The sequence below is a fragment of the Thermothielavioides terrestris genome, chromosome 1 (genome assembly GCF_000226115.1).
Source record: "Thermothielavioides terrestris NRRL 8126 chromosome 1, complete sequence".
In the NCBI taxonomy this organism is placed as follows: Eukaryota; Fungi; Ascomycota; class Sordariomycetes; order Sordariales; family Chaetomiaceae; genus Thermothielavioides; species Thermothielavioides terrestris.
The window spans coordinates 8,847,524-8,863,715 of record NC_016457.1 but is presented as its reverse complement, the minus strand read 5'-3'; positions in this window follow the sequence as shown (position 1 = coordinate 8,863,715).

Below are 16,192 nucleotides of genomic sequence, written 5' to 3'. Positions count from 1 at the left end.
ATGTATATATTGGTCGAGCTATATATAGTAGAGGAAGCCACGAAGCTTATTGACTAGGGCGTCCTGCTTAACTATATAGTCTACCTTTATAAACGCTTCGAAGGCGTAGTATAAACGATTCTATACTTCAAATATAGGAAGTAGGGATATAAGGCAGTGTTCTATAAAGAGGAGGAGGCGTACTACCTAATCTACGCCTATATAGTGTATAGCGATAGTAGCATCGTAAGGGAGCAGGAGGCGAGGTGCCCTATAAAGATCGACCTAGCTAGGCACTAGCCAAAGTGCATCAACTGTAGGGGCGCCTATATAGCCTTTAATATAAGCTACAAGGTTATATAGGAGTAGCGCTAGTGTACAAGGGAGCAGTTCCTTGACTGCCTATTTACATTCTATATACCCTAGTCCTAGGCGAAGGCGGCGAGGGTAGCAAGTACATAATATAGGAGCTAGGAGGACAAGCCTATAGAATAGCGTGTAAGGAAGCGCCTTACTAAGGTAGACAAGCCTACTAATATCTAGAGGGCTAGGCGCTCTAATAGAGTAGACCTATTCTAGTTTAGGATACTCTTATAGACGTTCTAGGGGGCTAGAGTGTAGAAAGGGGGCGTCGCCTATATAGTACCCTTATACAATATAAACGTAGAGCTAGCTTTATAGCCTAATATAGTTATAACCAAAGGCCCTTATTCAATGCCGAATATATAGCTATAACGCTAAGAGTACTCTACTAGAATACTAATAGTAGTAGATATCGCTTTAACTAAGTGCTAAAAGGGAGAGAGAAATTCAACTTAATAACGATTTAAAAGCTACTAATTTAGCTAAATACTACTTCGCTAGCCCTACCTTATAAACAAAGTAGGAGATATAAGATAATATATAGTATAGGAAGGGGAATGCTATATATAAGTAAACGCCTCAACTATATAATATAGTCTATAGAGGCTAGAGAAGACTAGACGGTAGTAACGTTTAAGAGGGAGGGGTTAGACCCCTTTATAGTATAGTCTATCTATCTACTTATCTAATTAGGAGCTAGGATAGAGGTCGCTGCTCTATACCCTAGTAGAGTAGGAGCTAAGGGGGTACAATATACTTATAGGTAACTTCAATATATACTACCTAATATAGGATAGGTATAATAAGACCTCTTAATTAGCGAGTATACTACTTTAGATTATAGTAGAATAGGAGCTTGAGCTCTATATACTTTACAATATATCTACCTAGGTTCGTCAAAGTAATAGAGATAGTACAATAGACTATATCTAGATAGCGTAGGGTAGTAGTACCTAGTAGCTAGGACTACTCAACCTAGTAGGCTTAGACTATATACCCTAGGTAGCTAAAGTACTACTAAGGGGGAGTAGTAGTAGAGCTACTATACTACTAGGCTATAGATAGGCGCTACTAGACTATAAGAGGTATAAAGCTAAAGTATAGTTCTTTACCCTATTAAAGGAGATTAATATAGTAAAGGAACTTAAAGATATAGGAGATACCTTTATATATAAGCTAACTAATATTATAGATATAGTAACGCTATACTAGAAGCTTAATCAAAGATCCTATATACTATAGTAGAACCTTAAGGTTAATAAAGCGATATAGGAAGCGAAAAAGGCTAAGTATACCTAGTAGTTAAGCTATACTATAAACGCCTAAGAGTATTATTATAAAGTAGTAAAGCAGTTTAAACGCTATACTAGCTAGTTGTAAACGTTATATTAGCGCTACTTATTTACTAAAACGTCGAAGGAGTAGAAGCTAATATAGGATATCAAGAGGTAGACGCAACTTTAAAGCTACTAATACCCTAAGCTACTAGCGCTACTAGTGCTCTAGCTAGGGCCTAGCAAGCCCTAAAGCGCTATAATATATATATAGAAGGTAAAGGCGCTAGTAGGGCACTTCTTTCCTATACTATAAGTATAGTATAACAATATCCCTAACTAGGACTAGCCTAAGAGGTCGTTCTATAATACTACGTTTATCGACTAAGAGCTCTATAGTAGTAAGATTATAAAGATTATAAGCTATATAGGATCGAATAAAGTATCTAATAAAGACCTCTTTACTAATAAGTTCTTTAAGGCCTATAATAAAGAGAGTAAGCTATCGAAGATACTTATAGTAATTATATTATTATTATTATTATTATTATTATTATTATTATTATTATTATTATTATTATTATTATTATTATTATTATTATTATTATTATTATTATTATTATTATTATTATTATTATTATTATTATTATTAATCTTATATTAAAGAGGCACTTAGTACCTCGCTACTAAGGGCAAGCGGTCCCTCCACCTATATATACACTATTTATATGTAGCGTCTACGCTACTTCCCGCTATATAGGGCGGGCCTCCTTAATCCCTTCTTTCCAACTTGCTAGAACTCACCTTTCTAGCCTAGTGGCGACGGAGATATAGTGGCCTATACGGCCTATTGTATACCACTTACGTATACGATATACTCCTAGCGTAGGTATTATAGCTACTAGGCGCGCTATGTATTTGCGAGGAGCGGCTAGAGGCTAACCTTCCTACGCCTTTTCCTCCTCTTTTTACGCCTCTCGCCTATACCTAAGTCTTCGTAGCTAGCCGCTAGAGGCTCCTCTGCTACGTCGTCCTAGCTACTGCGCTCTTGCCATATACTTATAGTGTTCTTCGCTATCCTCCTATATCTTGCCTCGCCTTCGACATTTAGTTCAAGCACTAGCCGGTACTCCTATAGGCGCCTAGTATACATTAGCTATCTTATAATCCTCTAGACGCTTCTTCTACTCTTGAATAGTGTAAGTAGTATATATCAGTCTTAGATATAAGGCCTTCCTATAGCAATTACAGGGTCTTTATAGTATATTGTAAAGTAGGCGATAGTCTTAGGAGCTTCGTTATAGTAGTAGAGTAGTATAGATATATCTAGTACCCCCTTCTAGAATAGGAACTGCCTAAGGCTAATAGCCCTAGTATATATCTATATAAGGAGGGAGCTCTATACTTTACTAAGATCCTTATATACCTATAGTATTTAGGTAGGGGGCTCTAAGGTATATAAGTCTACTACTTCTCTATAGTACGCCTTCTCTAGCCTCCTAGCGTCTATATAGTATATTTATAGCTCTCTATATACCTTCTACTCCTCTATTATAGCTATATTTATATTAGCGTATAGCTATAGCTCCTAGGGCCTTTAATTGTTGTCTTTATCACTTTCGTCCTATACCTTTGCTACTATAGCTAGACGGTATATAAGAAGCTAGCCCTTGGCCTATAGTTGCCTCTATTCTATAGGGGATTCCCCTATAGCTAGCCTTACTATTAGGGTATAGTATATATAGCGCTATTTCTTTAGCCTTAACGCTACCTTTGTATAGATATTATATAGCAGCTATATAAGCCTAGTTCTTTAGAGCCTCTATTCGGCCTACGCTACCTAGCGGTTAAGATATAGGTCAATAGGGGGTACCTAAGTCTTACTTTCTAGATTGTAAACTAGTATAGCCTTATATATATTAGTAACTACCTAGAGGTAGCCCAACTACGTTACACTAAAGCTATATACGATCTTGTAGGGGGTCCCTCTAATTGGCGTTAGGGTATACTACGCTACTGCTCTATATAAGAGGACACTTCTAATAACCTTTATATAGATCTCCTAGGCTTATATAATATATACCCTATATATCTTTGCTATAAGTCTTATAAAGGTAAATTTCTATATAGCTATCTTAGCTTTAATTACCTTCTTATATATCTAAAATAAAAGCTTATAGTCTAGCTATATACCTAGGAACCTTGCTAACTCTATAGGTATAAGCCCTAGCTAACCTTCGCTAAGGATATTAACGACCTTTATACATAGCTACTATACCTTTATAAAGTGGATAAGCTTGCTCTTCTCTAGTTTAAACTATATCCTCTGCTCTATAGTCTACTTCTTATATTTGGTAAACCCCCTCTCTAGTATATAGCAATACGCTAATATATCCTATCTGAATATAAGAAGGTTAGTGTCATCTATATACTTGACCATTAGGAGCTTAGTATACGCCTCGAAGGTGTAAAATAGGGGGGTAATAAAGAGGATAAATAGCGCTAGCGATAGCGGCGAACCCTATAGCGTACCCTACTGTAGGGTCGTTAGCTCGGCTATAATCTCGTTAAACCGTAGGCGTGCTATACGATCCTCAAAGTAGCTCTTTAGGAGTATAATCAGCTTCCTCTCGAAGCCTATTTCCTAGAGTACATATAGTAGCTAGACCTAGTCGACTTGGTCGAAGGCGCTTTTCAGATCTAGTTATAGTAGCGAGGCGTAGGCGCTATACGCCTACGCCGTCTTTACCGCATTAGTCACCACCTAGATCGCTACCTCAGTAGACCTGTGTTGTTGGAAGCCTATCTGCATCTCTGGGAGCAGCTTGTGCGCCTTGGCTATATACATCACCCAGTCTACGATAGCCGCCTCGATAATCTTGCCCACCGTGCTAAGCAGCGATATTGGATAGTAATTATATATACTTGCTTTAAGCTAGAGCACTTCCTATATAAATTCTATATTATATAAGTAGTTGTTCTTAGGAAACTAGAAAAGTCTTAGAAGCAACTAGAGGAGATAAGGGTATACTATCTAATATCGCTACTTAGTATAGTAGATAAGCTTATCGAGGTAGCTATTATAGACTAGATAATATATATAGCTAAGGTATATAAGCTGCTTCTAAAGATATAAATAAGCTTTTAATAATATAGGTCAATAAAGGTAGTAATCTAGATAGTAACTAATATAGTAAAGACAATATAGGTATATAGCGCCTATATATCGCTACTACAGCTAGACCTAAAGGGCACTTTCGACTATATCGATTAGATCTAGCTATTATATTATTATTATTATTATTATTAATCTTATACCGAAGAGGCACTTAGTGCCTTGCCACTAGGCAAGCGGTCCCTCCACCTCTATATATACTACTTACGTATAGCGCTTGCACTGTATTCCCACTATATAGGGCGAGCCTCTCTAATTCCTTCTCTCCAACTTGCTAGAACTTACCTTTCTAGCCTAGTGGCGACGGAGATATAGCGGCCTATATAGCCTGTTGCGTGCCATTTACGTATATAATATACTCCTAGCGTAGGTGCTATAGCCGCTAGGCGCGCTATATACTCGCGAGGAGTAGCTAAAGACCGACCTTCCTACGCCTTTTCCTCCTCTTTTTACGCCTTTCGTTTACGCCCAAGTTCTTGTAGCTAGCCGCTAGAGGCTCCTCTACTATACTATCCTAGCTGCTACGCTCCTACTATATATTTATAGCGTTCTCTACTGCTCCTTTATATCCTACTTTACCTTTAATATTTAGTTTAAACGTTAGCTAGTATTCCTATAGACGTTTAGTATATATTAGCTATCCTATAATCCTTTAGACGCCTTTCCTACTCCTAAGTAGTATAAGTAGCATATATCAGTCTTAGATATAGGGCCTTCCTATAGCAACTATAGGGTCCTTATAGCGTATTATAAAGTAGGTGATAGTCTTAGGTACCTTGCTATAGTAGTAGAGTAGCGTAGATATATCTAGTACCCTCTTTTAGAATAGGAACTACCTAAGGCCAATGGCCCTAGTATATACCTATATAAGGAGAGAGCTCTATACTTTACTAAGATCCTTATATACTTATAGTACCTAGGTAGAAGGCTCTAAGTTATATAGGTCTACTACTTCTCTATAGTATACCTTCCCTAGCCTCCTAGTATTTATATAGTATATTTATACCTTTTTATATATCTTCTACTCCTCTACTATAGCTATATTTATATCAATATATAGCTATAGCTCCTAGGGTCTCTAATCGTTATCCTCGTTGCTCTCGTCTTACGCCTCTACTACTATCGTTAGGCGGTATATAAGGGGCTAGCCCTTAGCCTATAGTTGCCTCTACTCTATAGGAGATTCCCTTATAGCTAGTCCCACTACTAGGGCGTAGTATATATAGCGCTACTTCTTCAACTTTGACGCCACCTTCGTATAGACATTGTATAGAAGCTATATAAGCCTAGTTTTCTAGAGCCTCTATTCGGTATACGCCGCCTAGCGGTTGAGGTATAGGTCGATAGGGGGTACCTAGGTCTTACTCTCTAGGTTATAGACTAGTATAGCCTTATATATATTAGTAACTATCTAGAGGTAGCCTAACTATATTACGCTAAAGCTATATACAATTTTATAGGGGGTCCCTCTAATCGGTATTAGAGTATATTACGCTACTACCCTATATAAAAGGACGCTTCTAATAACCTTTATATAGATCTCCTAGGCTTATATAATATATACTCTATACGTCTTTGCTATAAGTCTTATAAAGGCAAATTTCTATATAGCTATCTTAGCTTCGACCACCTTCTTATACGTTTGAAACGAGAGTTTACGGTCTAGCTATACACCTAGGAACCTCGCTGACTCTATAGGCGTAAGCCCTAGCTAACCTTCGCCAAGGATATTGACGACCTCTGTACGTAGCTACCACGCCTTCGTGAAGTAGATAAGCTTGCTCTTCGTTAGTTCGAACTATATCCCTCGTTCTATAGCCTATTTCTTGTACTCGGCAAACCCTCTCTCTAGTGTACGATAGCACACTAGCGTATCCTATCCGAACGTAAGAACTAGCTATTATATATACTTTAGAAGCTAGGTTTTAAAAGGAAGCTAATTATACTCCTAAAGAGCTATTTCGAAGATCGTATAGTACATTTATAGTTCAATAGAGCTATAGCTAAACCTATAACCCTATAGTAAAGTATATTATAAAGTTCGTTATTATCGCTAATGCTATTTATCCTCTTTATTACCCCTCTGTTTTACACCTTTAAAGTGTATACTAGGCTTCTAATAGTCGAGTATATAAATAACACTAACCTCCTTATATTTAGATAAGATATACTAGTATATTACTATATATTAGAGAGGGGGTCTACTAAGTATAAGAAGTAGACTATAGAGCGAAGTATATAGTTTAAACTAGCGAAGAGCAAGCTTATCCACTTTATAAGGGCGTAGTAGCTATATATAGAAGTCGTCAATATCCTAGGCGAAGGCCAACTAGGGCTTACCTCAGTGGAGTTAGCGAGGTTCCTAGGTATATAGCTAGATTGTAAGCTCTCTTTCAAAGTATATAAGAAGATAGTAGAGGTAAAGATAGCTATATAGAAGTTCATCTATATAAAGCTTATAGGAAAGATATATAAAGTATATATTATATAAACTTAGGAAATCTATATAAAGGTTATTAGAAGTATCTTCTTATATAGAGTAGTAGCCTAGTATACTTTAACGCTAGTTAGAAGGACCTTATATAGGATTGTATATAGCTTTAGTACAATGTAGTTGAGCTACCTCTAAGTAGTTACTAATATATATAAGGCTATACTAGTTTATAACCTTGAGAGTAAGACCTAAATACCTTCTATTGACCTATACCTTAACCGCTAGACGATATATATTGAATAAAGGCTCTAAAGGACAAGGCTTATATAGCTCCTATACAATATATATATAAAGGTAGTATTAAAGCTAAAAAGGAAGCGCTATATATATTACGCTCTAAGGCTAAGGCTAGCTATAGAGGAGTCTCCTATAGATTAGAGGCAAGTATAGGCTAAGGAATAGCTCCTTTTATATTGCCCTACAATAGTAGAGGAGGTATAGAGCGAGAGTAGTAAGGACGACGAGTAGAGGCTCTAGGAGCCTTAGCTCTATATTAATATAGACGTAGTTATAGTAGAGGAGTAGAAGGTATATAGAGAGTAATAGATACATTGTATAGACGTTAGGAGACTAGAGAGAATATATTATAAGGAAGTAGCTAACTTATATAGCTTAGAGCTCTCTATCTAGATATTATAGGTGTATAAGGACCTTAGTAAAGTATAAAGCTCCCTCTTTATATAGGCGAATATAGGAGCTATTAGCCTAAGGCAATTCCTATTTTAAAAAGGGGTACTAGATACACCTATACTACTATACCACTATAGCGAGGCGCCTAAGACTATCGTCTACCTTATAATATACTATAAGGACCTAGCAGTCGCTATAGGAAAGCCTAGAGTTTAAGACTAGTTTACATTACTTGCACTATTTAGAAGTTGAAGAGGCGTTTAAACGCTTATAAGTTGGCTAATATATATTAGGCGCCTATAAGAGTACTAGCTTATATTTAAGCTAAATGTCAAAGGCGAGGCAAGATATAAGGGAGTAGTAAAGGGCTCTATAAGTACATAGCTAGTATATAGTAGCTAGGGCAGTGCAATAGAGGAGCCTCCCGCGAATAGCCCTAAAGGCGATAGCGTAAGCTAGAGGTATAGGAAGAAAAGGAGGTATAGGAAGGTCGGCCTTTAGCTACTCCCCTAGTATATATAGCGCCTTTAGCGACTAAGGCGTTTACGCTAAGGGTATATTGTATAAGTAAGTAGTGTACAATAGGCTATATAGGCCGCTATATCTCTATCGCTACTAAGCTAGAAAGGTGAGTTCTAGCGAGTTAGAGGGAGGGAATCAGAGAGGCCTGCCCTATATAGCAGGAACGTAGCATAGGCGCTATATATAAGTAGTATAGTTAGAGGTGGAGGGACCGCTTGCCCTAAGTGGCGAAGCGTCTAGAGCCCCTTTGGTATAAGATTAATAATAATAATAATAATAATAATAATATAAGGTTGATATAGTCTTTAACTACTAGGTTATATATAAAGGCTTTAAATATTTAATTAAATAGACTAGCTATAGCTAGGAAAAGAGCGTTTAAAAGACTATATATAAGCTACACTATATATAGCGCTTAATCGACGAATACTAGGTTTACAAAGGCGATTATCTAAATTGCCTAGTCTCTTAGAACGAGCCTCCTACGCCTAATTAGGCACCTCAACCAGCCTATAAGCGTGGCTAGCCTTGTAAGAACCCTATTCTCGCTAGCGATAATAAGATATAGAAGAAGTCAGTTGATCGCCCTCTAGATTAATCTAGCACTACGCTTCTAGCCCTACGTTATAGTACTCGATTAAAAGGTAATCGACGATATAGAGGATCTAAATAGGTAAAGCAATGAGGGCATTGCTGTTTTTTCTTATAAGCCTAAATTTAATATAGAGCAAGAGGAATAAAGGGGTTATATAACCTATATATCTATATATATAGATTAGATAGGGTGCCCTACACTCTATATTATAGACTTTGCAACGCTAGGCCTGATTGGGCAAGCGGTGTACGCCTATATGTTCTGCCCTGTAGACATATATTTCTTAGCGCACTACTGCCTAGATCTTCGATCTACCACTATTATCAATCTACATCTTGTTATTCTACGCATCTATAGCACTTCTCTGCATTAGATTAGCTAACCACTATATAAAGAATATAAGCCTTCTTTAGGTTCTATAACTTCCATTATTAATTTGTTTATAAATATAGAAGGATTATATAACTACTATAGCGTTTAACTATTAAAGGAAAGCTATTTAAATAGACTAAGGAGTATAAAAAGGCCTTTTAGAAACTTAAGAGATAGATAACTAGTACCCTACTTCTAAAGTACTATAACCCTATTAGGAAAAGCTAAATTAAAGTCGATATATCTAGTAAAGTTGTAGCTAATATCATCTAATAGGAATATAACGATAGTTAGTACCCTATTATATTCTTCTCTAAAGCAATATCTAGACTAGAAAGCAATTAGTTAATTTATAATAAAGAACTCTTTGCTATTATATATACTATCGAGGAATAGTACCTAATACTACGAGGCCTCTAATAGCATTTTAATATTCTATTTAACTATTATATATTGTAATACTTTATATAGAAAAGGTTACTTAATATATAATAAGTAGGATAGGCTAAGCTTCTTTTAGCCCTAGATTTCTAAATCGTCTACTAGCTAAGTAAATAGAATATAGTTGCTAATATCTTATTATATAAAGCTAAAGAACTTACTACCTAGAAAGAAGTCTAGGAGGCCTACTATACTTAGACAATTCTCTCTAAGAGCAAGCTAGACCTATAGATCTTAGAGAAACTAGAGTTACTATCTAAAGAGCCTACTAAATATAACTTATAGTATATAATCTATTAAATTAAAGCTAACGAATTAGAACTGTCCTAACTATAATAACCTAAGGGATATAAACTAGTAGATATAATTCTTAAAGCGAATTAAAAAAGCAAGGCTCTAAGAAACTTTTAAAAGCTTATTTATTAAAATAATATTTACTAAACCCTAAGCGATAATAGTCTTTTCTTAAAGGGAGAAAGGCTAATAGCCCTACTAGATAGCTATTTATAAACCTATCTACTAACTAAGATCTATAACTAAATATCTATAGCCTACCTAGGTAAGAATAAGATATAAAAGTTAGTTTAAAGATAGTACTTTTAGCTAAGGTAGATAGGAGATATTAATAAGTTTATTTAAAGTTGCTATATCTACTAACGTTTCTATATACCTTATAACAAGCTACTAGACCTCTTTAAACCTTTAGAAGTCCCTATAAGACCTTAGTAATAATATTATTATTATCATTAATCTTATATCGAAGGGGCTCTAGGCGCCCTGCTATTAAGGGCAAGCGGTCCCTCCACCTCTATCTATACTACTTATATATAGCATCTACGCTATATTCTTGCTATGTAGGGCGGGCCTTCCCAATCCCCTCTCTCCAACTCGCTAGAACTCACCTTTCTAGCCTAGTGGCGTTGGAGATATAGTGGCCTGCACAGCCCTTTGTACGCCACTTATTTACGTGATACGCCCTTAGCGTAAGCGTCTTAGTCGCTAGGGGCGCTATATACGCTAGGAGGACAGCTAGAGACCGACCTTTCTACGCCTCCTCTTACGCTTCTCGCCTACGCCGCTACTTCTAAGGCTATTTGTAGGAGGCTCCCCTATTGCATTGTCCTAGCTACTACACGCCGACTATACATTTATAAAGCTCTCTATAGCGCCCTTATATTCTACTTTGCCTTCAATGTTCAATTCGAGTATAAGCCGGTATTCCTATAAGCGCCTTATATATATTAGCTACCTTATAAATGCCTATATACCTCTCCTACTCCTAAGCAGTATAAATAGCGTATATTAGTCCTAGATTCTAGGCCTTCCTATAGCGACTACTAGATCTCTATAGTAGATTATAAAGTAGGCGACTATCTTAGGCGCCTCGCTATAGCGGTATAGCAGTATAGGTATATCTAATACCCTTTTCTAAAATAAGAACTACCTTAGGCTAATAGCTCCTATATACACCTATATAAGGAGGGAGCTCTATACTTTACTAAGGCCCTTATATACCTATAATATCTAGGCGAGGAGCTCTAGGCTATATAAGTTGGCTACTTCCTTATAGTGCACTCTCTCTAGCCTCCTAGCGTCTATATAGTATATCTATTGCTCCCTATACACCTTCTACTCCTCTACTATAACTATATCTATGTTGGTATAGAGGTAAGGCTCCTAAGGCCTCTACTCGTTGTTGTTGCTACTCTCGCTCTACGCCTCTTCTACTATTGTAGAGCAATATAAAAGGAGCTACTCCTTAGCCTATATTTACCTCTAATCTATAGGAGACTCTTCTATAGCTAGCCCTAGCCCTAGGGTATAATGTATATAGCACCTCTTTTTTCGCCTCGACACTACCTTTATATATATATTATATTAGAGCTATATAAGCCCTATCTTCTAGAGCCTTTGTTCAACGTATACTACCTAGTAGTTAAGGTATAGGTCGATAGGGGGTACCTAGGTCTTACTTTCAAGGTTATAAACTAGTATAGCCTTATATATATTAGCAACTACCTAGAGGCAACCTAACTACATTGTACTAAAGCTATATATAATCCTATATAAAGTCTTTCCAACTAACATTAAAGTATACTAGGCTACTACTCTATATAAAAGGACACTCCTAATGACGTTTATATAGATTTCCTAAGCTTATATAATATATACCCTATATATCTTTGCTATAAGCCTTATAAAGGCGAACTTCTATATAGCTATCTTTGTCTCTACTACCTTTTTATATACTTTAAAAGAGAGCTTACAATTTAGCTATACACCTAGGAACCTCGCTAACTCTACTAGGGCGAGCCCTAGTTGGCCTTCACCTAGGATATTAACGACCTCTATATATAGCTATTGTACTTTTATAAAGTAGATAAGCTCGCTCTTCGCTAGTTTAAACTATATACCTTGCTCTATAACCTACTTCTTATACTTAGTAAACCCTCTCTCTAGTATATAGTAGTATACTAGTATATCCTACTTAAATATAAGGAGGTTAATGTCATCTATATATTTAACTATTAGGAGCCTAGTATATACCTTAAAGGTCTAGAATAGGGAGGTAATAAAGAGGATAAATAGCGCTAGCGACAGTAGTAAACCTTATAGTATACCCTACTAAAAAGTTGTAGACTTGGCTATAACCCTATTGAACTATAAGTGTACTATATAATCCTCGAAGTAGCTCTTTAGAAGTATAATTAGCTTACTTTTAAAACCTAACTCTTAAAGTATATATAGTAGCTAGATCTAATCGATATAGTCGAAGGCGCCCTTTAGGTCTAGCTATAATCGCGAGATATAGACGTTATATACCTATACTATCCTTACTATATTAGTTACTACCTAGATTACTACTTCTATTAACCTATATTACTAGAAGCCTATTTATATCTCTAAGAGCAGCTTATATACCTTAGCTATATATATTACCTAGTCTATAATAGCCGCCTTAATAATCTTACCTACTACGCTAATGTAACAGGAGTCTTCGAGTGCTACTGGTAAGATGCCTCAGGGCAGAGAAGTACAACAGTACCACAGCAGTGACCAGGGCGAGTAATTGCAGTTTCCAAGGCGACACTGTCTGAATGCGTCTCCTATTGTGATTAGAGGCTGATCCTTAGAGGATCAGGAATCTTCCTCCGCCTCGGTGGGCGACTGCCCACCCTTTTAGCTACGGTTCCTAGGCTCCGAGCATATACGTCATATCGCACGTCATAGATACAAGCTTCTGGGTTCTAGGTGCTCACTCCGTCTTGGAACTGTGCCGGCGCCTGCTCGACAGCGGCTCGCGCACGTGCCGTGACAGCTAAGTAGCAATATTAGGCAGTATACCCCTACCTCCTTAAGTTGCTCTAAGGACTTCCCTAACTTCCTAAGAACAATTGCCTATATAGTATAGAATCTATATAGGAAGTGCTCTAGCTTAAAGCAAGTATATATAATTATTATAAACATTTTTAATAGCTTTCCCTCTTTATTATAGACTTTAAAGAACTTGTTAGTAAAGAAAGCCTTGCTAAGCACTTTATTAAATCCTATATAGCCTATAATCTCTATAATCTCACTATTATAGACCTCCTAGTCGATAGGCGTAGTATTATAGAAAGACCCTTTAAGCTAGTCCTAGTTAAAAATACTATTATACTACGTCTATAGTATAGGGAAGAAGCGCTCTACTAACGCCTCTACCTTCTAAACGTATATTATAATGCTCTAAGGCTCGCTAGGCCCTAGCTAGAGCGCTAGTAGTATTAGAGGCTTAGGGCGTTAATAGCTCTAGAGCTATATCTACCTCTCGATATCCTATATTAGCTTCTACTCCTTTAATATTCTAGTAAGTAAATAGCACTAATATAGTGTCTATAATCAGCTAATATAGTGTTTAAACTACTATATCGCCTTACGATAGTACTTTTAAAAGCTCGCTATACGACTTAACCGCTAGACGCGCTTAGCCCTCTTTACTTCCTATATCGCCTTATCGACCTCGAGGTTCTACTATAACGTATAGGATCCTCAATTAAGCTTCTAGCACAACGCTACTACATCTATAATACTAATTAGCTTATATATTAAAGTGTCTACTATATCTTTAAGTTCCTCTACTATATTAATCTCCTTTAATAATATAAAGAACTATACTTTAGCCTTATACCTCTTATAGTCTAGTAGCGCCTAGCTATAGCCCAACGATATAGCGGCTCTACCACCGCTCCTTCTTAACAGTACTTCAGCTACCTAAGGTATATAGTCTAAGCCTACTAAGTTGAATAGCCCTAGCTACTAAGTACCGCTACCCTATATTGCCTAGATATAATCGATTATACCGTCTCTATTACCTTAGTAAACCTATATAGGTATACTATAAGGTATATAAAGCTTAAACTCCTATTCTACTATGATCTAAAGTAGTACATTTGTTAATTGAGAGGTCTTATTATACTTGTCCTATATTAGGTAGTATATAATAAAGTCGCCTATAAGTATATTATACCCTCTAGGCTTCTACTCTACTAGGGTATAGAGTAGTAATCTCTACCCTAGCTCCTAATTAGGCAAATAGATAGACTATACTATAAAGGGGTCCAACCCCTCCCTCTTAAACGTTATTGCTACTTAGTCTTCCCTAGCTTTTATAGACTATATTATATAGTTAAGGCACTTACTTATATATAGTACTGCCCTTCCTATACTATATATTATCTTATACTATCTACCTCGCCTATAAGGTAGGGCTAGTAGAGCTATATTTAAATAGATTAGTAGCTTTTAAATCGCTACTAAGTCGAACTCCTCTTTCCCCTTTAGCATTTAGTGAAAATAGTATCTACTACTATTGGTATTCTAATAGAGCACTCTTAGCGTTATAGCTATATACTTAGTATTAAATAGAGGCCCTTGGTTATAACTATATTAAGCTATAAAGCTAGCTCTATACTTATACTATATAAAGGCGCTATATAGGTAGTACTCCCTTCCTATATCCTAGCCCCCTAGAACGTCTATAAGAGTCCTCTAAACTAGAATAGGTCTACGTTATTAGAGCGCCTAGCCCTTTAGATATTAGTAGGCTAGCTTACCTTAGTAGAGCACTTCCTTAGATACTACTCTACTAACTCGTCCTCCTAGCTTCTATATTGTATACTCGCCCCTATAGCCGTCGCTACCTAGGGCTAGGGTATATAGAATGTAAGTAGATAGTTAAGAAACTACTTTCTTATATATTGACGCTACTCCTTTGCTACCTTATAGCCTATGTCAAAGGCTATATAGGCGCCTCTACAGTTAATATACTTTAGCTAATACTTAGCTAGGTCGGTCCTTATAGAGTATTCTACCTTCTATTCTCTTATAGTACTACTATTACTATACGTTATATAAATGTAGATTAGATAGTATACCTCCTTCTTCTTATAAAATACTACTTTATATCCCTATTTCTTATATTTAAAGTATAGAATTGTATATACTACGCTTTTAAAGCGCTTATAAAGGTAGACTATATAGTTAAATAGGACGCTTTAGTCGATAAGCTTTATAGCTTCTTCTACTATAATAGAGCTTGACTAATATATATATTGTATATAGCCTCTAACTGTCCTTGGTACTACCCTATAGTATATATAATCTTATATATACGACTTAGACCTTGTTCTCCTTTACTAGATCTACTACTAAGCGGTTAAGGTCATCTCTATACCTTACTAAGGTAGCTAGCTAAACGCCCTTCGCTAGTATAGCAAAAGTATAACGTTTAAGCACTATAGTCGCCTTAAATATAGTAGTAACCTACACCTTATTATCCTTATTAGCGAACTACGTTTAGCGATCTTCTTTAAATATAACTATTATGTTCCTACTCTTTAGTAGCTTCTAGACTATAATTGTACCGCTTTTACCACCTCCTATCGTCGTTCTTATAGTAGCTATAGCTATATTGACTACCTAGACTATATTATCTATACTCCTATTGACGATATCTGTAGACGCTTGCCTAAGATCGATTATAAGCTTATAAAATAGCTTCTTTAGTATATATTGTATATAGCTCTTAAGTATCTAGGGCGTTGCTAGTATAGCAACGCTCTACCTAGTTATCTAGGCCTAGGTCCTTGTTTATACGCCTTTAGCACCTAGCTATATCTTAACCTTATTTCTTATCTATATAACCTCTTTTATATAGTCAACACTTTTATATAGCTTATATATATTGTAAAGGCAGTTTAGCTTATCCTAAACCACCTTGCAGTAGTATATATACATAGTAGCCTATATATATAGCTATATCTCCAGCGATACTAGGGCGTAGAATTCTTATAAAAGCTTCGATCTCT